The sequence below is a fragment of the Natator depressus genome, chromosome 12 (assembly GCF_965152275.1).
Source record: "Natator depressus isolate rNatDep1 chromosome 12, rNatDep2.hap1, whole genome shotgun sequence".
NCBI classification, from domain to species: domain Eukaryota; kingdom Metazoa; phylum Chordata; order Testudines; family Cheloniidae; genus Natator; species Natator depressus.
The window spans coordinates 27,211,268-27,237,128 of NC_134245.1; the positions used below are offsets into that span (position 1 = coordinate 27,211,268).

The 25,861-nt window shown below is 40.1% G+C and overlaps 1 long non-coding RNA gene across 1 annotated transcript in view; it reads left to right on the top strand.

The window, feature by feature from the left end:
- The first annotated feature begins 7,269 nt into the window (after positions 1-7,269).
- The window catches only part of LOC141996871 (uncharacterized), a 246,885-nt gene continuing 228,293 nt past the window's right edge, over positions 7,270-25,861 (top strand). Inside the window, exon 1 of the long non-coding RNA XR_012641635.1 lies at positions 7,270-7,345. This is a non-coding gene — a long non-coding RNA (uncharacterized LOC141996871). The remainder of the gene's footprint in view (positions 7,346-25,861) is intronic.

Sequence of the window (25,861 nt, forward strand, 5' to 3'; positions counted from 1 at the left end):
ATGTCATAAGTTTAAAAATGACAGGAGCTTTCAATGTTTTCATAGTAAAAAAAGGCCCAAATTAACTGATTCTGTAAAAGCCATATGTTTCAAACTTAAGCTGCTCTGCTGACTCTCCAGACTATCAAATCTGTATAGTCAGTCATGATGACCATGTGAATCTTTCATTTCTGTTTGCTAAGCTGATGAAATCCTCCTCTTCCCCCTCCCTGAGAAGGCTGGAGAAAGGGCCAGACCAGTGTAATTCCTGCTGTCAAATCTGGATAAATGATAGCACTGTCTTTATCTGTAAAATGTGAAGTATCCTGGAATGACTGTTCAGTCGGCATAAATTGCTGTAGCTCCAGAGATCTCCAGAGCTCACGAAAGCCTATGCTCAAATAAATTTGTTAGTCTCTAAGGTGCCACAAGTCCTCCTTTTCTCTTTTTAGAGATCTCCATGACACTGCACTGATTAACCCCAACAGATGATCCTGGCCACTCATTTCTCAGGAATCATATACTGTATAGTGCTTCAGATGAATGGTTATGAACAGTGATGGATGAACAGAATACCCAGTCAGTGGAATGAGTAGCAGTCTTGGTAGCCATTAGGAAGTCAGCAGTTGCCAATACTTCCCACACAGTGGTGGTTGCGGTACAATGTTTTTTTCTTATCGCTAGAATAGGAAACAACAGTAGTTACTGTATGGTAGTTGTTGACAAATGTTTAATTTTTGATGGTCCCTGCTGTGTGTCATCTTGTTTGTGACTGATAGTCCAGGGTCCTCCTATCTTCCTGAATGATGAGTCTCCGTATTGAATGTCTATATCCTGCCACTACCAGCCTTCAGCCATGCATTCGGTAGCGGGAAAGGGGCAGCCCAGCTTTTTGTCTTTATCTAGTGTTCTCCATCTCGTAGAGGTTGTCCTGTTTACCTTCGGCCACAAGACTAATGGGATCTGCTTCAATAAATAAAATGCAAAATTTAACGTGGCTTGAGAATAGAGAAAGTCTGAGTCTCAACTACTTTGCATTTTGTTTAGTCATTTTCATCTGTGCAAAGTGAATGTAAAATGTTACCAGTTTGGAAACTGGATTGTTTTATGTAATGTGGTCCAGGAGAGAACAGAGCACTAGGCAGAGACATGGATTTCTATTCCCAGTTCTCCAAATAAACTGCTTTTTGACACTGGGTGAGTCATTTCACCTCCCTTTAGAGAGGAAGGATGGTCCCATGCTTAGGGTGCTAGGAGCTTGAGACTTTAGTTCAATTTTCTGCTCTGCCATGGACTTTCCTGTTGGAAAAATCACCTTGTGACTCTCACTGTAAAATGGAGATAATGGTACTCCCATTCCTCACAGGGGTATTGCAGATGTTAGATATTAGAGACCGGGCCCATAACTTTCTTTGCTACATTATTTGGCTGTTGCCTTGCACTCCACGGTTCTCACAATAACTTGGTTAAATAGTGGAAATGATCAGATACAATAGAAGGTCTAAAGTTGAATATGGAATTTACTCTTGTACACAGAGATGAATTGGGAAGCTGTCACAGGTTTGTAAATCTTTCCCTTCTCATTTAATTTTTTCTCCTTCATGTTGACCTGTGTTTTTCAGGGACCAGTCAGGTCACATTACTGCAGGGCATCAGGATGGATTGGGAATAGCAATACTTGTCTGTCTCTATTGTAGAGTAAATCATTCTGAGACATGTGGGCTTTATTCCCCCCTTTTACCTTTACCCCTTACATTTCTCATGCAGTGCACTTCTGCCAGACAGCTGGAGCTAGCTTGCCATTGTATAACTATGCTTGACATTTAATTTAAAATCAAAGGTACCATTATGTAGTTTAAGCTCTATCTCCATCCTGACTAACATAAATAACATTCTCTTCAATGAAAGAGGTAATTCAGTGTCTAGGATATATTTTCAGAATGATTCCATTTCATGGTAGGAAAATTGGAAAGGTAAGACACCATTCTGCATTGCCTAAACAAGCTCCAATTGAGGTCCAATAGTTTGTAGCCATTGCCAGCACAGCATAACTCCAAATGCCCTAATTTCTTGTTGGTGAACATACTGTATGGGAAGGAGGAAAGCAAGGAGTGACAGGAGACACCCAGGTTAATAGAAAACATCTCTGCATAATCACCCCCTCTTTACATCTATATATGCCGTGTTTGCATCCATATATGTCAGTTATAGTTTTTCAGAGCAAGAATAAGGGAGTAAGGTGGGAAGAAAAGAACATGTAAAATACGATGTGTACATACACAGACGCCAGTTTCTTAATGCAGGTTAACAAAGGCCAAATCCTGAATTACTTACGTTTTCACGTTAGCCTCACTCAGACAAACAGCAATTTGGAATCAAATCTGTTTCCTCTGTTATACTTTAGTCATAAAGCTCTAGGATGATATATTATTAAATGTATTAAGCTCTTGTTCATTTGAAACATCTGTTCCAAGTCATCAGAACCACAATTCTTAAAAACAAAATAGTAGGGTGGGACTTATCTGCCCAAATTCACTCAAAATCTATGGATGGGTTGTTCAAACTCTGTATTAAAGGAGCATGGTGAGATATTCTAGGGTCAAGGGCGTGGTCTCTGTGTGACCCCCTGCTCTGATAAAGGTCAGTTGCTTTGTTTCCCTCTGCAGATTATTAGTACTTGTAGCAAGAACTGTCTGTACAAGGGCCTCTTTTCATTTAGAATATGGGTTGCATGTATTATTTTGTTGGCATTTTATGGGAAAACAATCTGTCCTATCATTTGTGCATTTGCTGTTTTAAAGGCACCTTTCTCTAAGCACTAGTAATGTATGAAGGGCAGTGTAGGAGACCTTGCACCTGAAACTCTGACAGATATTTTGGGAGCGTACTGCCTATTTTATAACTAAAGAATCATTACATCTAAATAACATGCATGCATCGTTATAAATAACTGTAAGAGTCATTGAAGCAGAGTTTCAGTTATTGCAAACTCCAACAGTGGATAACAGCCTGCGATGTGAGTGATGCATGATGACTGGAATATGAGGGAGAGTAATAGCAATCAAGATTCATAATCTCCCATTGCATCCTGCAGTGAACGGACATTTGCTTTTGAAGATGTTGCTATTTAAACACCGAACACAAGAGCTAGTGAATGTATTAAGGTTATTATTTAAAATGGGAGCATTGTGCTGAAGATGTGTATGGTACTTTATATGGATGAAAATGAAACATGCTCGCTATCCTGAAAGATCCATGCGCTAAATGGAATTTGACAAGAAATATTATCAGTTTTGTGACTGGGTCATTGCTTGAGGGATTTGGAGTAGTCTGAAGGAAGATGGGAGGGAATGCCCTCAAAAACGGGGGAGATTCCAAGGTTGGGGGCAGTCTGAGGGAAGGTATGGCGACGCTTGTCGCCTCTGCCCACAAATGGAGTGTGAAGAAAATGTGACGCTGGCTGAGTGAAAGGCTCAAGCAGGGAAGATCAGGGAACGCTGAGTGATAACATGAGGAGTCTGTGGTGAAGTGGCCCCTTTCTGGGGCGGCGTCCTGCAACAAGCCACCTCACAACTCGGCATCACCAGAAAGTGAGACTACGGCCTCATTTTCTCCTTTGTTGATTTGGGGGAAATAGTCCAAACAACCTTTGAGAACAAATAGCCCTTGTGGGGTTAATGTTTTATAAAATAAAACCCTTTGACTATAAACCATAATGAACCAAATCCCCAACTGTGCATCAACATAAAGCCCTGGTGTCTCTTACCACTCTCAGACTCTCTGTAGCTCCAGTACTGTATCTCTTACCACGCTCACCTCCCAAGTATTGCTCCTTCGTCTCTGACCATGTGTTACCCCAGCCTTCGGCCCTCTCTGGCCACCTGTCTTAAGCTCTCCAGCTCAGAGATTCAGCAGGCATCTATCTCTGCTGCACTGTGCCTTCTCTGGCCACAGCTCTCTGGCTCAGGAAGGTCAGCAGGCGTCTGTCTCCCTCTGCCAGCTTTCTGGCATTTCCTCCCTCTTTCCCAGGGATGGCTTGCAGAACTTTCTGCTCTCTGCAGGCTTCTCCCAGGTAACTCTTTGCTGCTCCTTCTATCTCTCCTCTGGGCTCAGGCAGCTCTCACCAGCTCCTTCCTGTCCTAGTTCAGGGAGCCCCTCCACTAGGGCCCAGGTGCTCGCTCAAAGCCTATTTGGGGGAGGGGGTGTCACCTGATCAGGCATTGGATCCTTCCCTCTTAAAGAGCCAGTGTCCTCTTGTGTGAGTCATATTGCTGTGGAGCCCCAGAACAGTGACTCCTCTACAGTTTCTCCTGGAGCTTGGAGGAATGAACTCTCTAGGGTCAGCTCCAGCACTTTTTTTTCAGCCAGGACTTCTTAGCTTATGGGGAGGGAATGAGTGGTTCTACGCTTTGCAGCTGTTTCTAGGAGGCTAGTGTCACCAGTGGAACTAGTCGGGGGACAGGGCCTGTGTTTGGCCCTGTGCAAAGGAGTGTGGTGAACGGGGGTAGCTGCTCATTTTGCCCTGTTCTTGCCTTGGGCATTAGGGTACAATCTAGCCCTAAGCTTTCTAAATTAGTAGATTTCTCTGCATAGAGTATATTCTCTCTTTATATTGACATATTATTTTTTACAACCCAAAGGACCACATGGAATCTGAGTAAGAGAAACCAGAGTTGTGTGAAATGTCTCCAAAAAACCTCTGCAATTCACCTTGTTTTATGTTTTATTACAAACTCAAATCTCCAGCTGTGTTCATTGATTCGCTAAGGTCCACAAATCTTATGCGGGAACCTTGCCCAATTTATAGTTTGTGTCAAAAATTGTGTGCAATTTATCATTTCAGTGGGGAACTGGGTGAAGCTCTGCAATTGTGGTGGCATTTTGCTTTGTGTCTTTCTTTTAAATTGATCCAAATACTCAAAGCAAGATGCTGTGGGAGGGGCCTGAAATCTTATGACTCACAACTGAAGAATTTTGGCACAAGCTTTTGTGCAGTGCTAATGCCATCTTCAACTCACTTCTGCTATAAATCCAATTGGCAAGTTTTCATAGTTTAAATATTTTTGGTTCTTTTCTTAGTGGGATAAAACAGGAGACCTTTGAAGGTATTGGCCCTTCGTGTTGGCCTTGTTTGAATGGCTACACTGAACTTTCCTAGCACCTCACTTACATTTGGCTCTCATAAGGTAAAGCTGTGCCACTCTCCAGAAGAAGCAAACACAGTGGGTTCTTTGTAATGCAAAGTGTGTGGGGGATGAGGAATGATGGGTATGGCTAGAGCAAAGCTGGCCAATTAGTTGTTTTATTCTCATTGATCAGTCTAGACATCACGCTTTCAATCCTCTCACCGTGTTTCCTACCTCTCACCCTACCTTATTGTTTTGATCTCTCTCTCTCTCTCTCTTTATTTCCTCTTATACCAAAGAAATTGCATCTCCATCTTATAATAGCAAAAATGGTCTTACGACAGGATGTTAACCTACTGACTGTGACTGTGAAAGATTAGAGGCAATAGAAAAAATCGCAAATGAAAGGACACATTCTAGCTATCCTTTTCACATGGGGTGGGGGAAACACTTTACTGAAAGGAAATGGTGAGGGCTATTGCTTATGTCTCAGTCCCAGATCTTCCTCCTCCTCCTGGAGCTGACAGGATGTGGGTGAAATCGTGTCCTCATTGAAGTAAATAAGGCCATCATATCACCCAATAGCTTCTCTTCACATACAATCATGGAGAGGCATTCTATGATAGGGATTAAGGATCTGGGTGTATGGGTTGAGTGTTTCCTCCCGGTGGCCCGTTCTCTGGGATTGCAGTTGTATGGAGTTTTCTGTATAGGTGACCATATAGGACAGAGAGAGGACGTATGGCTGGACAGTAAATAAAGGTAAAATAATGCTGTTTAAGAAGCGGTTATGTCATTTGCACCCATTTGGGGAATAATGCCAAAGAGCCAGAATTTGGCTCTAACAGCCAAATATGTTTTATAAATGTGGGTGGAAAGGTTTATTTTGCCTCTTGAGAAAGAGCATAAACAGAATAAATATCCAACTATTGCTTAATAGAGTAAAAGGCTAAATATTTTCAATTGGAGCTGAGCAGTAGTTACTTAATATAATGCATCACCACAAATGTTTAGCTTCCTGCTAATGAATGGAGATTGTTACAGCTGGTTCTCACCCCACCCCCAATAAGAACTACTTCCTTTGTATTGCAATAGGAAGCTTTCAGAAGACTTCAGGAAATTATTTTTTACTGCACTGCTGGCACTTACTGTACCAAAGTGATCTCATAGCCATCATTTAAAAGAAACCTTGTTTTTCACAGCAATTAATTCATGGAGACTTGATTTCTTTTTATGATGATGTATGGAAAATCATTGTAATAAGAATCTAGCACAAGGAGTTTTTTTCCAGTGTATATTAGCAGCCCTGCAAAAGGATCTGCAAGGGCAGACCTTTTCAGCTCAGTCTACCTCTCTTTATTTAATGGAACTTTTGTCATGGCACATGCTCATCTCCTCCCTCCCCCAGCACACACACACACATCCTTCCACTAAAAAAAAATTGAATAGTGATGGGTGAACCCCAAATGGGTTACAGGTTTGGTTAATTTCAAATATACATCCAACATTTGAAGTCTTATCTTTAACTTCTTTGGTATGGAATTTATACTGAAAATATGACCAGGGTTTTCTAGTAAATGGTTCTGCTTCAGTCACATAGGCTACCCTTATGAGATTTTCTTTCTTGCATTTCCATTTGCAGTCCCAGAAGACACCAAAGGAGATACAGCAGCATACATGCACATGTTACTTTTAGACTGAGATTTTAAATGCAATCTAAATGATTTGGACACTTAATTCCTGTTAATTTTAATCAAATCTTTGGGCAGCTTTGAAAATCTGAGTCTTAAAATTCCGCTAAACTTTTCAAATGTCAGGGTGTTTGGATGTGAAAATGCCAGCTGGTTCTGTTTGTTTGTTTGTTTGTTTTTTACCCAGACCATTTCAAGCATCCCTAATTTAGGTCCATGTAATGCCCTATGTACACACACTATTGAGGGGTGTGTATGTGTGAAAACTCTAACTTCTTACAAAAGCAACTGTACTTTTTAAATAAACATTTTAAACTTCTAGAAGAACAATAAAAAGCTTCTGAGACCTGTAAACAGATTATTTGCATACTTGCAAAATGAGCCAACATATTTTATTTTTCGAAATTTCAGCAGCAAACAAAATTCACTTTTGTATTTACCACATACAGAACATTAAAGTCAAGATCCAAAGCACTGGAAATAATAATACATACTGGAAATCCTGGGTGACTTGGCTTTAGAAGTATTAGTGGATGCCCCTACATAACTGTAAGTAGAATGAAAATCTTTTGGATTTATCATTAAAATACTATATAGTCAAATAATTTTGTAGTAGGTTATATTGCCTAGAATGTAAACTGAAATGTTGCTATTGTTTTCCCAACCTATTAAAACTTTAATATTAATGTTCAGAAGAAATCTAGTGTAGCAATCATGGAGTTTTGGTGGATTGTGTGACATTTGAAGATGATGTCTGGAATTTGTTGTACCTAAACAGTTATCATGTTGTTGTGCTCAACAATGGACAGACTCATAAATGGAGGAGGATTAATGCATTTTTTTCATTGTTAGTATTAGTGCAGCTGCTGTCTGACCAAGTTCCCACAGGGAATATAAAGAGATTGGGCAAAGGGAGCTGGGGGATTCCGGCTATATTCCAATTGTGATACAAACATAATGATAAGTGAGGGATCTGTTAACTTTTAAAAAGGATTCTACCTTATGCAGCAGTTATGGTGTGACTCCCCACTTATAGTCATGGTGAGCTCTTGCCAGACTTTTTATGGTGAATCAGAGCTCTTCTTTAACTCTTCCCAGTTATAGGCCTTTAGGTGTAGGTATTCCTGTGCAAGTATTTCTAAAACTGCTAATAAAAATGATTTAATAGTAGATTCATATTTTAGATTCATAGTAGTGCATATTTTAGATGAAGTGTCTGATTACAAAATCTGGGCAAAGATCAAACTCCTCACTAGGAGGAAAGGGCATAATTAGAACAGGACTGGTTATTAAATGTGTCATAGTTACAGAGTCGTATCTCTTACAAACCAAGTATGGTGTATACCTTTGGCTGTGTTCTTAGCTTATTTTTATGTTTACTCATAAGGGTATTTAGTGCTCCTCAAAGTGAAGATTTACAACCTTGTTCAGTGATTGTTAATTCACGGGGACTTGATTTTGATGATGATGTATAGAAAATCATTGTAAGAATCTTGCACGAAGAAGGTTTTTCCAGTGTAAATTATTAACCCTGATTCCGCATGGACAACCATGGTACAAGCTTCCTAATCTCCACAGTGTCCCACCAGGGTACCTCATGCCTTTTTTAGGACCTCAGCTTCTAGGAATGAGAGGTTAATTTAGATACCTTACCTATAATTACTTGGCCTTCTGGTGAGATCACCAACAAAGGAGCCAAATGTGTTGGTGGACTTGTACCATTTATACCTGATCTCTAAGAACTGGATCTACTAGATGCCAACATTTGGTCCCTATTAACTTGGGAAAATTTAACTGGTACCATTAGAGTCAAAGCCTCCATAATCTAATATTAAACTTCTGAACCCTCTGGTTTCCAGCTTTATGTTAATGCTCCTCTTGGTAGCACAGGAGACACCACACATCAGCAAAAACCTTTCATCTTTCTCACATGAAAGGTTTCCTCTTAAACCTCAAGTGTGACATTATTTCAGTGAGAGATGGGATAGTTGCATGTGTATGTTAATATCTGGAATGCTCTGCCAGTTCATGGTACATTGTAGTAATGCTAGATGAGACTTCTGGAAACCGAAAATGCTTGGAGAGGGTTGCCAGTTACTTTTCAAGACTCATACAAAAAGACATTTATCTACATTAAATAAAAGACGATTATTTTATTAAAATGAAAGTTAAAAATGAAACTATCTTTAGAAAGGCAGTGCCCTAGTGATGCAAACTTTTCTGAAGGTAGGTCCGACATTTGAACGTTTTTCAAAGGGCTACTCCCATCCCAACAATGTGTAAATCTTCAAAGGCACTCCATCAATATGTAAGTCTTCAAAGAGGGAATTACACAATAACATGAAAACTCTCAAAGGGAGAGCAGTTACCTAGTGATGTAAAAATTTTAGTTAGGGACAGCTTCTCTGTGATTTCAAAGTTCTTCAAAGTCGAAATCACCTAAAGCAATGCAAATTCTCCCAGTGCATGGGAAATCATTGAATAAGAACACTTCCATGATGTGTAATCTTTAAAATAGCAGTACATGTTCACTTAAAAGTACAAACTGTACAGACTTTTGAGGAGATGGTACAGTATAATTACATTACTGACAGGATGCCTTGAGGGCCCACTACAAGGGTGGAGGGTTGTAAAAGTTTCATTTGACCAGCTCTGGCTATATTGATAACAGTAAATAATGGAGGTACCAAATAGTTCTTTGATATGGGAGTTACTTAGAGTTACTCTTGAGTTACTCATGATCTCAGATCACAGCTGATTTATGAAACAGTTCTCACTTGTAACAGCTACAGGTGCATTGTCAAGGCTTGTATCAGGAGCAACTAAAACCTCAGTAACTCTTCTGTTCTGGAATAAATATTGATAATGCAACTGTAGTGTAGGCATGTCAGTAGCAGCACCAGCTGGAGTTAACCAGAGTCATGAGGAGTTAACTCCAGCTCCACTTTCCCCTCTTCTCTCCCAGCTGCTCAGGGAGAGAGCCAGGGGGATAGGAACTGATGGGGGAGGCCAGGGCTCCATGCTCAGCCCTGAGGTCTGGCTGATGCTCCCAAATGGCAGGGATGTTGTATATGTTTCTACTTATGGGTGCTCTTGGGATTTTTTTTATGATAAAGATTTGCTACTTAAGGAAAGCCCCGTCGGCTACATCTAATTCCTGAGGAGTTAATAACCCATTTTACAGTAACAGGTGTGCTCTGGGAACACTTGATTTTTGATACAGCACCAAACACACATTCCATTCCTTCTGTTTCAGGAGGGTTACGTATGGCTTTCACTCCATTGGTATCTGGCCTATTGTGAAAGTGTATGGCCATTCAGCTCTGTAGGAGAAGGGCTGAACAACTGAGTCTCTTTGGGGGACAGAAAAGGAAGAACATTGCTGGAGGACTAGGCGTTGGTTTCAGAGACAAATGAACACTGCCTGGAAAGTGTGTCAAGAGCACCCATATGCATAGGAACAACAGCTGAGCCACACATATAGTTACAGACTGGGTGAAATCCTGGCCCTGCTGAAGTCAAGGAGAGTTTTGCCTTCCAATAGCCTTGCTCAGTTTTTTCAGTTCTGTTAATCACAATATTTTCGAAGCACAATAATAAAAGCCTCTAACCTTTAAGATAGTTGCAGATGTTCCTAATTTGAGTTTAAATTTTAATTATTATTTGTATTGTGCTAGCTATCCACTGAAAGTACATAAAGCAAAGTATGCTACTAGTCCTTTAAGACCAGTTAGAGATTCCTCCAGTTTTTATAAACCCAGGAGGACAGGCTTCTTTCAAGAGAAACAAAGGTTGTAACTTTTCACAAGTAGCTTGCATACATTTGCCAATGAATAGCTAAAAGGGAAAGGACATTGAAAAACTCCTACACGATACCTTTTATTTTATTAAGTGAGAAAACAAAGTCTTCAAGGTAATTAAAAAGGGACCATTATCTTCCAAACTAAAGTGTCTCTCTGAAAAAATATTAAATATTTCACCAATACTAAGGGGCTAACGTGTGCAGTGTGAAATGTTCTTAAGTTGCACTTATTTTATTTCATAGAGTTGCCTAGTTTGAATACACCTCCTGTTCAAGCACATTTTTATTATTTTGGTAAGCTGTTTATGCATTATGCATATGTAAAAAGTCCTTGAGGTTAGCAAGTATTACAATGTCTTATTAAAGACTAGAGTTGCCTTCTATTAAAAGAAGCTATCATCCTAAACAGGAAATATGGGGCTTTAGCATTGCCATGCCCAAGAAATGAACCAGCCATTTTCTTAAACCAAACTCTGACATGATGATTTTATCCCTATGTGACTATATAATTTCTTCTTTTCTCTGAAGCACAGTAGTCATTGTGTGTACAAAGTTTTTATATTATAACTAAGTGTTCTGTGAAGTGGTTTGAGAATATTTCTTCAGTAGGTGTTTAGGAGAGAAAAAGGTGCTAACAAGAATCTCCACATCAGGTTTCAGAGTAGCAGCTGTGTTAGTCTGTATTCACAAAAAGAAAAGAAGTACTTGTGGCACCTTAGAGACATCAGGTTATAACTATATAGGACACAGGGGTTGAAAGGCTGGGTGAAGCTGTTTAGCAATATATATATAATATTTAAAGTCTAGCATGCTACCGTGTCTCCAGGGCACTATGATGTGTTTGTGGTGGGGGGGGGGCGGGGAGGGGAGTAGTCATGAATACTACACCGAGTAAGGTGTTCTTAGAACTCTCTTGGTTTTCCTAAACATTTGTTTAAAAAAAAAGTCCAGAAATTAAGAAGGAAGAAAGAAAAACAACTAAATACAAATATATCCTTGTAACAGTATTAGTCCTAGATGAGCAGGATCTTCACATTTTTTTTAAATGAAGACAGTTTAACTGACTTGAGACCTGCATCCTAGAGAGACCACTCCTCTCTCATAGCATATGGCCACAGTTGTGGAGGTGCTTAAGCTGGATTCCCTTCATTATATATAAGAGGTGGGACAGCAGCAAAGCCTTCTATGTGTGGGCTTCAGAACCCAGGAACATTGTGCTCCCCTTGGCTCCAAAATAGCCTGAATCTGATGACCTTCAGGCTTGCTGTAAAATGCCATTTATCTGATAAGTGATTCTGTTGGTTTTGTTGTTGTTGTGTTGTTTTTTGGAGTGGGGGTGGGGAAATGTTGAAAGGTGAAAGAGGCTTTTCTATTGGTTAGATTTAAATTGTTCCACTGATATGGGTTTATTTGTTTTAATAAGTTGCGAGGTGGTTGCCAGTGAGTCATCATTTTCTTAAAGCATGGGTATTATTTCTTTGAAATTCAAAGAAAGGTAGGTTTGCAGTGAAATATATCTGAAACAGTTTTATTTGAGTAACTTTTGAATATTAAGAAAACTCAAATAGAACTAAATAAACCAGAGTTCTTTAATACAGTATTACTTACTAGGTCACTTTTGGGCTTCACCCATACATAATGCTGGATGTGTCCTCTCAGATTATGAGTATTTTTAGCTCCTTCCAACCGCCTTCAAGAACTGGTCCCTTTAAAGCAGAATGCAGTCACATAGAACAGATTGCAGATTCTGAGCGGAAAAATTGATGTACAGGGTGCTTTCTTTACTTGTAATATCCTATGGAAAATCATAGTATATAATGAAATTAGTCTTCTCTAGAAGCAAAAACAGTCAGACTCAAGTGATATTTTTGTATTTAAAATTGATTTCATAAGTTGTATTAGCATTTTCTGAATTAAAAGAGAAGGTGGTATTCATGCTGAGCAAGCTATTTTGGCCAAAGCACTCCCACCTCCACCAGTATTGTAGAAATACAGTCAGGATTTTTCATATGCAATTTGTTTCTAAATGGATAAAAATAGTTTTGTTGATCAAGATGTGGCACAAACCCTGGCAAAAAAAAAATCTCCCTTTCAGTGGGAAAAAATGCTCATTTCCTTCTAACTTACTCTACAATTACTACTTCAGGGGTAGAAGGAAAATTCTTGTTTTTGTTTGTTCCAACCGCACTGGGAAAAGGAGAAATTAGGATATGGCTTCTAAGAGGCTTTTCTATTTGGTCAAATAGTCATATGACACTATATTACTTGCAGACTTCTAGAACTTGAGGAAAATCCTATCCCTGCTTCCCTTCATTCAATTTGGACAAGAACCCAAAATGCCACAGAAAAGGTCTCCTTACAGGTGGGTATGGCTATTCAGTAGAATCCCTGCAGTGTATGCCTGAACCTCCAGTAGGCAATGCTACACAGCTCCTTTGGTGGCTTTGCACGGTTCACTGCACCTGAAGAACATGAGAGGGATAGGGCCTCTATTGTCTTGTATGCCCTATGGACATTCTGGTCCAATACCTTGCTTGGAGGGAGCAGTGGATCATATCTGCTCTTCCTTCTCATTTCCAGGAGTATTGGCCCCCCAGTTACACATATATCTATATTATTATTATTTGAAGTTTTTAAGAGGATTCACCAATCAGGCCTGAATCTGCAGGGTGCAGAGGAGGGTGAAAAGAACACCAGTAGGGTTGCTGGGTGTTACCCTTAGTGGAACATGAATAAGAGGAGGAGAACAAGTGCTGCAGGCTGGTGGGTTGTTAAGAACATCATGCCCAGTATGTGTCATGAAGCAGTGATTGCCTTTGTTGGGTAATGCCTTCTCACCTGTCTGATCTATTTCTGTGTCAATGGTTGGCAATCATGACTGTCCCCATCTATATAACAGTTAAATACAGCTTTTAAACACACTGAATTAAACAATTAATCTTTTAACAGGAGATCCTTCAAAAGGTCACTATGTACCATTTACTGTACGGCATGGCCAGGGCAATGGGTATTTTCTCTCCACTCCTCTTTCAGACCAGTGTTTGCCCCTCAACTCACCAGTTCTTAGCGCAATGTGGGTAAAGAGGTTTATTCACTTAGCTCAGCATTTCTCTGCTCTGTAGAGAAGCCTCTGCATAGGAGATTAGAGCTGATTGCTAGCACTTTCCCTCTTCTGCAGCCTGCATGATCAAGCTTGCAGTTCCTGCAGGCTAAGCCACTGTTCTATAGCTTGTGGGGTTGGCGTTGTCCCTTAAACAATGCATGAATGCCAAACCTTTATCATTTTAGTGATTCACGTAATCTTTATTGTCTGAAGACAGACTTTCATTAGGTGTACCCAGAGGTTCTCAAAAGTAATAATGAAAGATAGCAGAAACTACCTTTGGGCTCATAGTCACATATATTATGGTACATAATATGTTGCTGATATATAGACAAATGTTCAGAAAGTAGAACATATTAAAATCATAGGCTTTTTTCAAAATATATGAATAAAAAGTATTGCCTATTCAAAAATTATATTGTATGAAAAATAATATTCATTGCACATCAGGCTAAGGTCTTTGTAGGGATCAGTTTAACATACTATAGAGTCCCTGGAACATTTAGTTAATGGTGTCTTCAGAAACGCCATGAATATTTTGAATGGTTTAATGTGCTATTAGAGTATAAACATGATATTATGCTTTTAAAGTCTGAATAGAATTATAAAATGTAAGATTCTATAATTCATTCAAAGTTTAAAAGAAGCATCCTGGATCTGTGCTGATTACTTTATGGTGTTGCAGGGTTTTTATTCAGTTTGGCTTTCAGGAAGATATATTGAACGAATCATTTTGAGATTTTTCCAAAAGTATAAGCTAAAGAAAACTAGTTATCATTTTTTCCCAACAGAAGATTATAGTGTAAGTGCTTTGTTGTAACAAGTTTGATTGAAAGCTTAGTATAATGCTTCAGAAGGAAGGAGAGTCAAGCCAAGGGCAAAATATAGGTGTAAAGAATTTTCCTTTCTTTTAAATTTCATATTAGCTTCCCAACTGCTATACAGAGCTAATGGGGAATCCACATTTGATCGGTCCTGTAACAGCAAAAACATCCTTTTGTGGGCTTAAAATAGTTTTGCAGAAAAGAAAAAGCAAGTTGTTTGCACTAATAAATGGTAGTTCTCAGCGAGTTAGTAAATAAGTTATTAATTTTGTGTGTTGTGTGTACAACTGTTACATTAAAGATTCCCCGTCCTACGTGAAAAAGATGGATCCTACCAGTTTAACATTAAAAATGTTTTTCTTGAGGGCTCTTTTCTAGAAAGTCACTCCTGTTGTTTAAAAACCTGACCAACTACTTTGTGTGGCACATATGCATATATTTGTATGCACTTCTTGTTCTTCAGATTGACAATATAGTACATAACATAGGTGCAGTGTGAAGAACCAAATCCATGTATGTCCTCTGGAACACAGAACACTGATGTATGCTAACTTTACTCTTCTAATATGTAAATTAATCTATCAAATATTTGCTCTGGAGGGTTTCATTATTGTTTATAGTGCTGACATCAATGGGTGCATGGCAAGGTTATTAATTTAACATGATAGATAATCATTTTATTGTAATATGTAGCATTAGTACCTTACAGTTGGTGGACCTGGAGCATCCTATTTTTAGCAATATAAGGAAGCCCCACCCCATTAAACGTATACATTAAAGAGTTGTTTATGAAAATCAGTTCTGTCTCTACCTTCAGCTACTTTACTTGAATCTCGGCTATGAGTACACCTAATAAAAGGATTGCAATGGAGAAAATCAAGAATCATGGAAATAATCATTCAGCCTTTTTTATTTTCTAAATTCTCTGGTTCCCTCTCCTCCCTCTTCCTTTGTGAGGGTGGAAATGACAAGTGCCTGGACTTCAGATGAATATTTTCTTTCTTAGATTATCTGTGCATATAAGAGATTAGTATTAAAGTGGTTGCAAAGAGACTTTGTAGGCAACAAAGAGTGGACTTTTGAAAAGCGCTCAGTGTTGGCTCAACCCTCTGTCATTGAAGTCAATGGGAACAGAATTAGGTCAGTGCTGGGTGCTTATGAAAATCCCATCCAAGGTATTTAGGGTGCTGGGTGGCAAAGTTCTCAGCTCCTTCTGAGTAACGATGTAGTGGGAAATAGGGCTTACGCTACTGTTGCTGCTGGAGACCTTTTTCTGCAAGGAGGAAGGAGCACGTTGGTTAGCATTATGAAGGTTATTTCTACAATGGACAAGGGTAGTTGTGTTTTTGAATTAAGGTTTGATTTTTAGAAAATGGATACATAAAAATACTAATTTAAAAAAGATCTCTGCAAATACTTGATTCTTATGAACTGTTTCCATTCAAGTATGAAACACAGGAACATATCACATCTGGAAATCCTGATTCTCAGTGCAGATCATTTAGCATTGGGTAGGGCTATGATAAGGAAAAGCTGCCTACTGCTGAGATCAACTAAACTTAATATGTGGTAAAAGTCAAAAATATTTATCAGCACACTTTATATGAGAATGTCCTATTAATCATACTCTTGAAGTCTGAGGACACTGTGGGCATAGGGCTGGAAACGTACTGACTGCAGCTATTGACTTGTGTTAATGTTAATAATATGATAGTTTGTTATAAATTATCAGAGGTTAATGGGGTAAATAATTGGTCTAAAACACACTCACTTAGGAATTGACAGTGCATTATTTCTTTAACTTTCTTTCATGAATATTTATTGGGAACAGCCTGGATATAAGCTGAGAGTATAAGACTTCACAGATACAAGCCAAGACAACAGCTATGCTACCCTCAAACAGAAATAAAGATTTTGGCTCTTAATTTTCAGGGGATCAAATACTGTTTTATATGGCATATTTGTTTTGGAAATCAGTTTGAAGCCTCTAATCTGCTGCTAATGATACATGTCAAGATGTGTTACTTGGTATGGAAATTCAGCTGTACTACCTTGGGCAGTGCACCTGTTAAATCTTTTAAGCTAAGCAGGATTTTGTCAGCTCAATATTTGGATGACAGACTTCCAAGAGCACCCGAGTGCTTTTGGAAGTGATATTAGTGGTGTAAGGTCAGTCTTTTAGCGGAGACAGTGCTGATTGTGGGGAAAATCTTCTGCTATTTCACTTCATTTACTTTTGAGTACCTGGAATTTTGTGTGTGTGTGTGACATTGTGACCCTGTTCTACACAGCCATGCAGGGGCCTATTGAGAATAAGACCCCTGCCTCCCCACATCATGACTACAGGCTTTGGAGGCAGGTGTTGTAACAATTGGGCCTACAGATTTCCTTGAATTGTGAGCTCAACTGTTTTAAAAAAAAATGAGAAAGTTCATAAAATGTTACAGTAGCCTATAATAACAAATGTTGATTGGAAAAAGACAGAATAACCAAGACTACGATTACATCACAGAGATCACGGAAGTCATAAAATCCGTGACTTCCAGAGACCCCGTGACATTTTCTGCGCCAGTGCTCGAGCTGTCAGCAGACAACCCTGCAGATCTCAACCACTGCTGGCGACGGGCCCCCAGCAGCTCCTAGCCCCTGGCAGCAGGGGTCCCCCTGAGCTTCCAGCCTCTGCGGGTGGTGACAGGACTCTGTAGCTTCCAGCCGCCAAGGGCAGCAGGGGAAACCTGGAGCTCCCAGCCCCTCTGGGTGGCTGTGGGAACCTGCAGCTCCCAGCTGCCAAAGGCAGCAGGGCGACTCTGTAGCTCCCACTTGCGGCAGGGCTCCCTGCAGCTGCCCAGCCACAGAGAGGGTCCCCAAGCAGCTGCCGAGCCATGGGGAGGGGAGGAGACCCCTCAGCATTTCAGCTGCGATGGGCAGCGAGGGGACCCCAAAGCCCCCAGTTGCTGTGAGTGCTGAACCCTCCTCCCTCCCCATTGTGTTTGATCCGAGATTTTTATTAAAAATGTCCCTGTCATGGGCTTAAAAATCACGGACAGGTCATGGGCTTCTGTGAATTTTTGTTTATTGCCCATAACCTATGTGTGATTTTTACTAAAAATATCCACGACAAAATCTGAGCCTTAAGAATAACTAAATTAGAAGTGAGACATAATAAGTAAATTAGTCTGAACAAAAAGGCCAAGCTAATAGAGTTCAAGGACTGTGTTGGAATTATGCTTGTTAAAAACAGGCGATGTGAAGCCAGAAGTTAATGAGCCAAAATTGGTATGTTAGATGTTAGGCCCAATTGTCAGATAAAATAATGAGGGGCTGGACTATTCCACCGATCACTCTTTTTTGTGGTGGGTCCTTTAAGAGAAAGAGAGTTTGTGGGAAAAGTTTTTTTTTTTTAAAAAGACAGAACAGAGGGAGGCTACCTGAGAAAGTGTCACCATCATGGCTATCAGCCAGTGGCGTAGCTAGGTGGAGCGAACAGGGGCAGCGGACATAAAAAAAAAGGTGCCACTCGCTTGTACTCACTGAGCGGTGCCCTGGGTCCTCGGCGGCACTGAAGGCCCCCGCCACCGAAATACCGCCGAGGACTCGGCGCGAGTGAAGGCCCCCGCCGCCAAAGACCTGGAGCGCCTCCCCCCCGCTCCTCCCCTGGCTACGCTACTGCTACCAGCCCCACCGTTTCTTAGAACCCCAGGATCATCCTGGTCCTGAGTGGTGTCCTGGCCAGAAAGAGAGGGATCCAGATGACATCACCACCCCTGGCAGGTCCTGCTGAATCTCAAACTCCATTGTTATGACAGTTACTTTATACCATCTGAGAGACTCTCAAACAACAGGGGTGGGGGGGGGGAGGAGTTTCCTTCTAAAAACTATAGCTAAAGGGAAAGGAAACCAGGAAGGATGTTAAAATAAAAGCCTTATTTAATCATTTACATTTCAAATGCTTTAACTGTTTTTCCTTCTTTTCTGTATCTTTAATGCAAGGTTAAAAAAAATTAATGGTGTTTTTGCCATGGTGTTAAGCGGGCTGAGGTCTCTGCATACCCAGCCCCAGAATTTGTTTAACATAGTTTAATGTTGGACAGTGACTGGGTTCTATTAACACCTTTAGCCAATTTATTCCATCAAAATTAACACCATAGAGGGCAAAGCCTAAGCACCTCGTCATCACCCCTCCACGCTCTGCACAGAAGGAGAGGTGGAAGTGGGAGTATTGGATAGCAAGGGGTGGGAAATATGTGGAGCTGACATTGTGGGGGGGAGGAAGTGGTAGAAACCTATCAGCCATGGATAGAAAAAAAGAGAGCAAAGAGGAGAGAAGAAATCCGACTCTGAGATTACTAGCTTCATTCCGTGGTAACATTAGGGGACTGATTTTCAGTATATTGCATACATGCAAAATCTGCATATTCATGTTCAGTTCAGAGATTTGTCTCCTGTGTCTGTGTGCAGATCCTGGACTTCTGCAAACACAGCTTTAGGAAAATCCATTCCTAAATCCCCCTCTTGAGGTGGGAAGGAAACAGGATATCAACATAGATATGTGCAGGCCAGATAGAATGAAATTCTCCTGTATTTTTAATAATTAACTGATTTGTTAAAGCAATAAATATCTATCTGTATGTGTAATGATGACAAATAACTAGAGTAGTTATTGCAAGATTACCCAATGAATCTAGGGAGTGGTGATTAATACTCTGTATCCCATATTAAATTCCAAATGAAATCTAATTAGGGCCCAAATATTTTAATAATATCATATTGTTTGTTTTTCATGCTAGAGCCTTCTGTTAATACAACCTAGCATCTTGTTGCAATACAAGTTTTCCATAAAGATTATCTTAAATTATTCCCACGATGGTCTGCACATCTCTGATGAATGCATTTTGTGACAGATACTGTAACTATTCCTGGTGGTGGTTGGAAAACTTTTAACAAAATATAATAGAAATTATGACAAATTTCTTCAAGATTAGGACATCTGAAAATTTATACACTGCAAATGGTGTTTATAAATTGAACAGCAGCACTGAACCAGATAAAATATTTTTGCAGGGCTTGAGATGTAAGAATGGTATAAAATATCCAAGTAACATAAGGTTCCTGTCGTTCGAGATTAGACAAATGATGGCATCTTAAAGTTATGAGATAATTGTAGTAATAAAGTTTAAAGAATCTCACAAATTCAGGAAAATATCTGTAACTCTTTTAATATAACTAATTCGTTACATAAAGGAAAAAAATCACAAGGTTGTGTTCAAAACCATGAGGCAAATGGGAAAAAAATGAACCTATTTCTGTTTGCTAGTACAGTCGTTGAGGGAAGACTTGAGTTTGATTGGGTGCTCCTTTTCAAAGAGTAACAAGAACAGCTTTGGAAAAGGCGTTGAATGTAAAATAAACTGTTTTCAGAATTGTGTGTAACATTGATGGTTTTAACATAGGTGAGATATATCAGATATTGTACCCATGGTGGTACAAGACTGGTCGCTCCCAGACACACAAACCATCCCTTGAAAATTGTTGAACATAGTATGATTTGAGGTTTAGCTCTTGAAGTCTGCTCACCAAAGTTAGCACATTGTTCCTTTTAGCAGTGAAATTTGTGGGATCACATTGAGACTTGGTGTAAGGTGACTGCTGAATTCAATCCAGAGTTCAATGACATAAACAGGACTGTTACATGGCAGACATAAGCTGTTCAGAAAACAGATATAAGTGGTAAAAGACTACACAGCAACTTGATGATTGGTGCTAGATTGGAGCTGGTGTCCCTTGCACATCTAATGAGATAACATTGTATGCGTTGAGACTGAGCATGGAACAAAATACCTTTTGCCTTTGAGTCTGAAATACAGAAGAAGTGCATTCATGAAAATTAACAGCTTTGAATCCAGGGATAAGGCCATTGTTGGTATCCTGAAAGTCTCCAGACCTGCTAGCAGAAAGAGCTGCTTAGAAGAGCTGTCAGAGACCCAGTCCAAACTGGTGATGAAGTTTCCAAGAATTGTCTAAGGAGATTTCATGTCCCATGTTGCCAACATCTCCAATGCTCCAGCACAAAGTTGTTTGTCAACTACGTGTTTCAAAAAGATAATGGAGTCCCCAAATAATTGGTCACAGCCTAAATCTGATCTTTAAACTGAATGTGGACGTAAGGGTGCATGAGAATATACATACCGTTTCATTAAATCAGTAGCAGAAAGACTGGCTGAGGAAGGTTTGAGGTAGGAGCCCAATAGTGAAGCAGAGAGAGAGACTGAGTTGCTTTAGAGATTATTCTGTTTTCCTTACTGTGATAAAGATCCTTCTTCAGAGCTAGAAGAATATTGGAACACATGGCTGGATGGGACTTTCTGGGTTATCGAGTTCAGTCCACTGTTATCACAGGCAGCCACATCATATAATGACATTCATAAATTTATCAAGCTCCATTTTAGAGCTAATTAGGATTTTGAAGCTAGTTAGGTTATACACGCCCAATACTCCCATACCACTCCTCTGATAGTTAGAAACCTTCTAATTTCAAGCATAAATTTATTCATGGCCACTTTATACCCATTTGTTCTTCTGCCAAAAGTGTTCTTTAACTTGTAAACAGCTCTTCTCCTGCCCTAGTGGTTAGCCCGGGATATATAAATCTAGAGCAATTGTATCTCCCTCAGCCTTTGTTTTGCTTGGCTAAACATGACAAGATCTTATAGTCTCCTCTCATAAGTTAGGCTCTTTATTCCCTTGGTCACTGAAGTAGCCTTTCTCTGCACCTGTTCTAGTCTGAATTCATCTTTTTTGAACATAGATTTTATTGAGGCACAGGACAGCTTTGAAGATGCAGGCACTGCAAACATTGGCTCAGGAAAAATGTGTCCTGTAAACTTTTTATAAGAGTCAAAAACTGTCAAATCCTAGATTTTCACTATATTCCTGCTTGGCATCTAATGATGATTGCTGTTGCAGTTATGTAATAAATCCATCCTTGCCATTGCTGAGTCATAAAAATGCATGCATCCAAGGGATTTTTATAGTGAACTAGTACAATACAATGCATATTCAAGTAAAACTTTCAATCTTATAGTGTGTGACATGGTTGATAGCTGAGTCCTATTCCTTGCTATATCATTTGATATTGATTTTTAAACGTATTAAATATGGTTGAATAGGTAATAAACTCGTGCGAATCTTTTTAACTCTACCGTGCTTCCAGCGATGTTATATGGCAGCGAAACATAGTCGCTGACAAAGATTGAAGAACATCAACTGTCTGTCACACAGAGGGTGATGGAATGAACATTTTTGGGCATTTTGCTCCGTGATCACATCCCCAATGAAATAATTAGGCAGCAGTCTGGAGTGCTAGACGTCGTTGTTGAAAGCAAGCTCAGCAAAACGCGGAGGGTGGGACATGTGGCCCAACTCGGCGACAACAGATGGACCACAGCTATATCCAAGTGGTATCCACGAGAACAGAAACAGCCACACGGTCGGCCTCCAAAGAGGTGGGATGATTTCCTAACAAGGAGATATGGACAAGCACAGCGAAGGGCCAGAGCGAGAGAAGATTGGAAGACGTGTTGTGATCACCTCAGTCTCAACTGATGAAGGACCGGCAGTCTTCGCAGGTAATAAAACTTGAGGTGTTAAAGAATAATCAGAGCAGATACTGTAAGTCACCTACAGAAACAAGACAGGTTTACACAAACACTAATAAACTGAAAGCTCCCAGGTATTTCAGAGCAAAAAGTTGCTAAATAAGCATAATTGTGAATGCAATTGTTTGTAGTAACCGACTATATATATATATATATATATATATATATATATATATATATATATATATATATATATATATATAATCAGAGAGAGAGAGATTTACTGGTGAAAATGATTTAGTAAAGATTGTATGTAATGCTGAAAGGACATTGATACAGACCTGACAAGCCATACCTATGAACTGTGAATTCACATAAAATCCTGTCATATTCTTCTGTTTGCCATGAAAATTTTCAAATATTTTGATGTAAACCCTTGTCTTTCAGGTCAAGTACATGTTTCTAAACTAAAGCCTCACTTTATAGGCAGCTGCTTCAGATCTTTTTCTATGTTCTGTATTTTTATTCAGATTTCATGAGCAAAGGAAATACAGTTGGGAGTTTGGTAACACCAGAGAGAGGCATTTTGCTTAAGAGATAATAGCAGGAGATTTCAGCTTGCTTATCCATCTATTTCATCTATATACTCAGACTTCAGTGTTTGTTTGTGAGGTGATAAATACTGAATTTACAAAGGGAAAGGCATCTTCAGTAGCTGTGCTCAAATGCGTAAAAGTACAACCTAACATGGAGTGTATCCAGGGATTGTGATAGTGATGTCATGATCTGTATGTGGGGTAACTGACCGCATGGTTAGCATAGTCATTTCTGGAAGGAATACTTGCAAAGAAAAAAACATGACAGACAAACTGATCTCAGGGAAGCTTTTGTCTTTTCTGGAAGTACTATTATCTTGAGACACTATATAGAAAGCAACTCTGGGTGGATACAGTGTTTGTGATATATGTAGATAGATATAAATAATACAAAAGTAAAAAAGTACAAACTTTCAAAAGACTTCCATTGTAAAACATCTCAGCCACTTTGGCAAAACGAAATGGATAAAGAAACTAAACATAAGAAAGAACTCTTTCAAAGGGGAGAGGAGGTGAAGAGGTCAGAGATGAACTGATATGAACAAAATATCTACATATACAAACAGGACATAACCTGGGAGGAAGTTCCCTAGAAGGCCTTTAACGCTTTCTGCTAATGGGATGAGATCTTGACACACTTATCCACCTGTTGAGCTATACCGACATTAAATGTTTGTGGGAAGGTAAGAAGTATTGGTTTTACAATGTATAGGGAACAGCCATCTTTAGCAATTGTACAGTCATGTTCTTACTTCAAGCCTTGATATTATGTTCCCACTGACAGCCAACATACAGTTCAGTATATCGATTTTAAATTGAAGTACAGAACACTATCAGGCTTTGGTGGTCTCTGTATTTTTAATATATCCTGTTTTATTTAGGTATTTTCTTGAGTTGTAGTTATTCAGATCAATCTGGAACAAAAAAAAAGATGGAAACAGGACTGGTTGGTAGAAATATGGGAAATTATATACTACAGCAATGGCAATGTAATAGCTTTTCTATGCTGATAATGTACTACATTTCCAGACAGAGAGAATCACTTGTATGGTGCATGTCCAAGCTTTTCAGTCATGAGGGTCTATCCTAAACCTGGATTTTCCAAATGTTTACTCACTAAACCATCAAAATATCTCTCCAGGTGTCTTTGAAACATGGTGGTGAGTATTTCATTTTGTTGGAGAATTCTACATCCGAAAGGAGGGCATGTTCTGAAGACCTCCATGCTGGAGAAATTGCAGACTTTGCAGACTTTGACTCCCTCAGGGAACTGATGGGCAGGATCCCCTGGGAGAATAACGTGAGGGGGAAAGGAGTCCAGGAGAGCTGGCTGTATTTTAAAGAATCCTTATTGAGGTTACAGGGACAAACCATCCTGATGTGTAGAAAGAATAGTAAATATGGCAGGCGACCAGCTTGGCTTAACAGTGAAATCCTTGCTGATCTTAAACACAAAAAAGAAGCTGACGAGAAGTGGAAGATTGGACAAATGACCAGGGAAGAGTATAAAGAGATTTCTCGGGCATGCAGGAGTGAAATCAGGAAGGCCAAATCACACCTGGAGTTGCAGCTAGCTAAAGATGTTAAGAGTAACAAGAAGGGTTTCTTCAGGTATGTTAGCAACAAGAAGAAAGTCAAGGAAAGTGTGGGCCCCTTACTGAATGAGGGAGGCAACCTAATGACAGAGGATGTGGAAAAAGCTAATGTACTCAATGCTTTTTTCCGCTCTGTCTTCACGAACAAGGTTAGCTCCCAGACTACTGCACTGGGCAGCACAGCATGGGGAGGAGGTGACCAGCCCTCTGTGGAGAAAGAGGTGGTTAGGGACTATTTAGAAAAGCTGGACGAGCACAAGTCCATGGGGCTGGATGTGCTGCATCCGGGTGTGCTAAAGGAGTTGGCGGATGTGATTGCAGAGCCATTGGCCATTATCTTTGAAAACTCATGGCGATTGGGGGAAGTCCCGGACGACTGGAAAAAGGCTAATGTAGTGCCCATTATTAAAAAAGGGAAGAAGGAGGAGCCTGGGAACTACAGGCCAGTCAGCCTCACCTCAGTCCCTGGAAAAATCATGGAGCAGGTCCTCAAGGAATCAATTCTGAAGCACTTAGAGGAGAGTAAAGTGATCAGGAACAGTCAGCATGGATTCACCAAGGGCAAGTCATGCCTGACTAATCTAATTGCCTTCTGTGATGAGATAACTGGCTCTGTGGATGAGGGTAAAGCAGTGAACATGTTGTTCCTTGACTTTAGCAAAGCTTTTGACACGGTCTCCCACAGTATTCTTGCCAGCAAGTTAAAGAAGTATGGGCTGGATGAATGGACTATAAGGTGGATAGAAAGTTGGCTAGATTGTCAGGCTCAATGGGTAGTGATCAATGGCTCCATGTCTAGTTGGCAGCCGGTATCAAGTGAAGTGCCCCAAGGGTCGGTCCTGGGGCCGGTTTTGTTCAATATCTTCATAAATGATCTGGAGGATGGTGTGGATTGCACCCTCAGCAAGTTTGCAGATGACACTAAACTGGGAGGAGAGGTAGATATGCTGGAGGGTAGGGATAGGATACAGAGGGCCCTAGACAAATTAGAGGATTGGGCCAAAAGAAATCTGATGAGGTTCAACAAGGACAAGTGCAGAGTCCTGCACTTAGGACGGAAGAATCCCATGCACCGCTAAAGACTAGGGACCGAATGGCTAGGCAGAAGTTCTGCAGGAAAGGACCTAGAGGTTACAGTGGACAAGAGGCTGGATATGAGTCAACAGTGTGCCCTTGTTACCAAGAAGGCCAATGGCATTTTGGGATGTATAAGTAGGAGCATTGCCAGCAGATCGAGGGACATGATCGTTCCCCTCTATTTGACATTGGTGAGGCCTCATCTGGAGTACTGTGTCCAGTTTTGGGCCCAACACTACAAGAAGGATGTGGAAAAATTGGAAAGAGTCCAGCGAAGGGCAACAAAAATGATTGGGCCCAACACATGACTTATGAGGAGAGGCTGAGGGAACTGGGATTGTTTAGTCTGCGGAAGAGGAGAATGAGGGGGGATTTGATAGCTGCTTTCAACTACCTGAAAGGGGGTTCCAAAGAGGATGGCTCTAGACTGTTCTCAGTGGTAGCAGATGACAGAACAAGGAGTAATGGTCTCA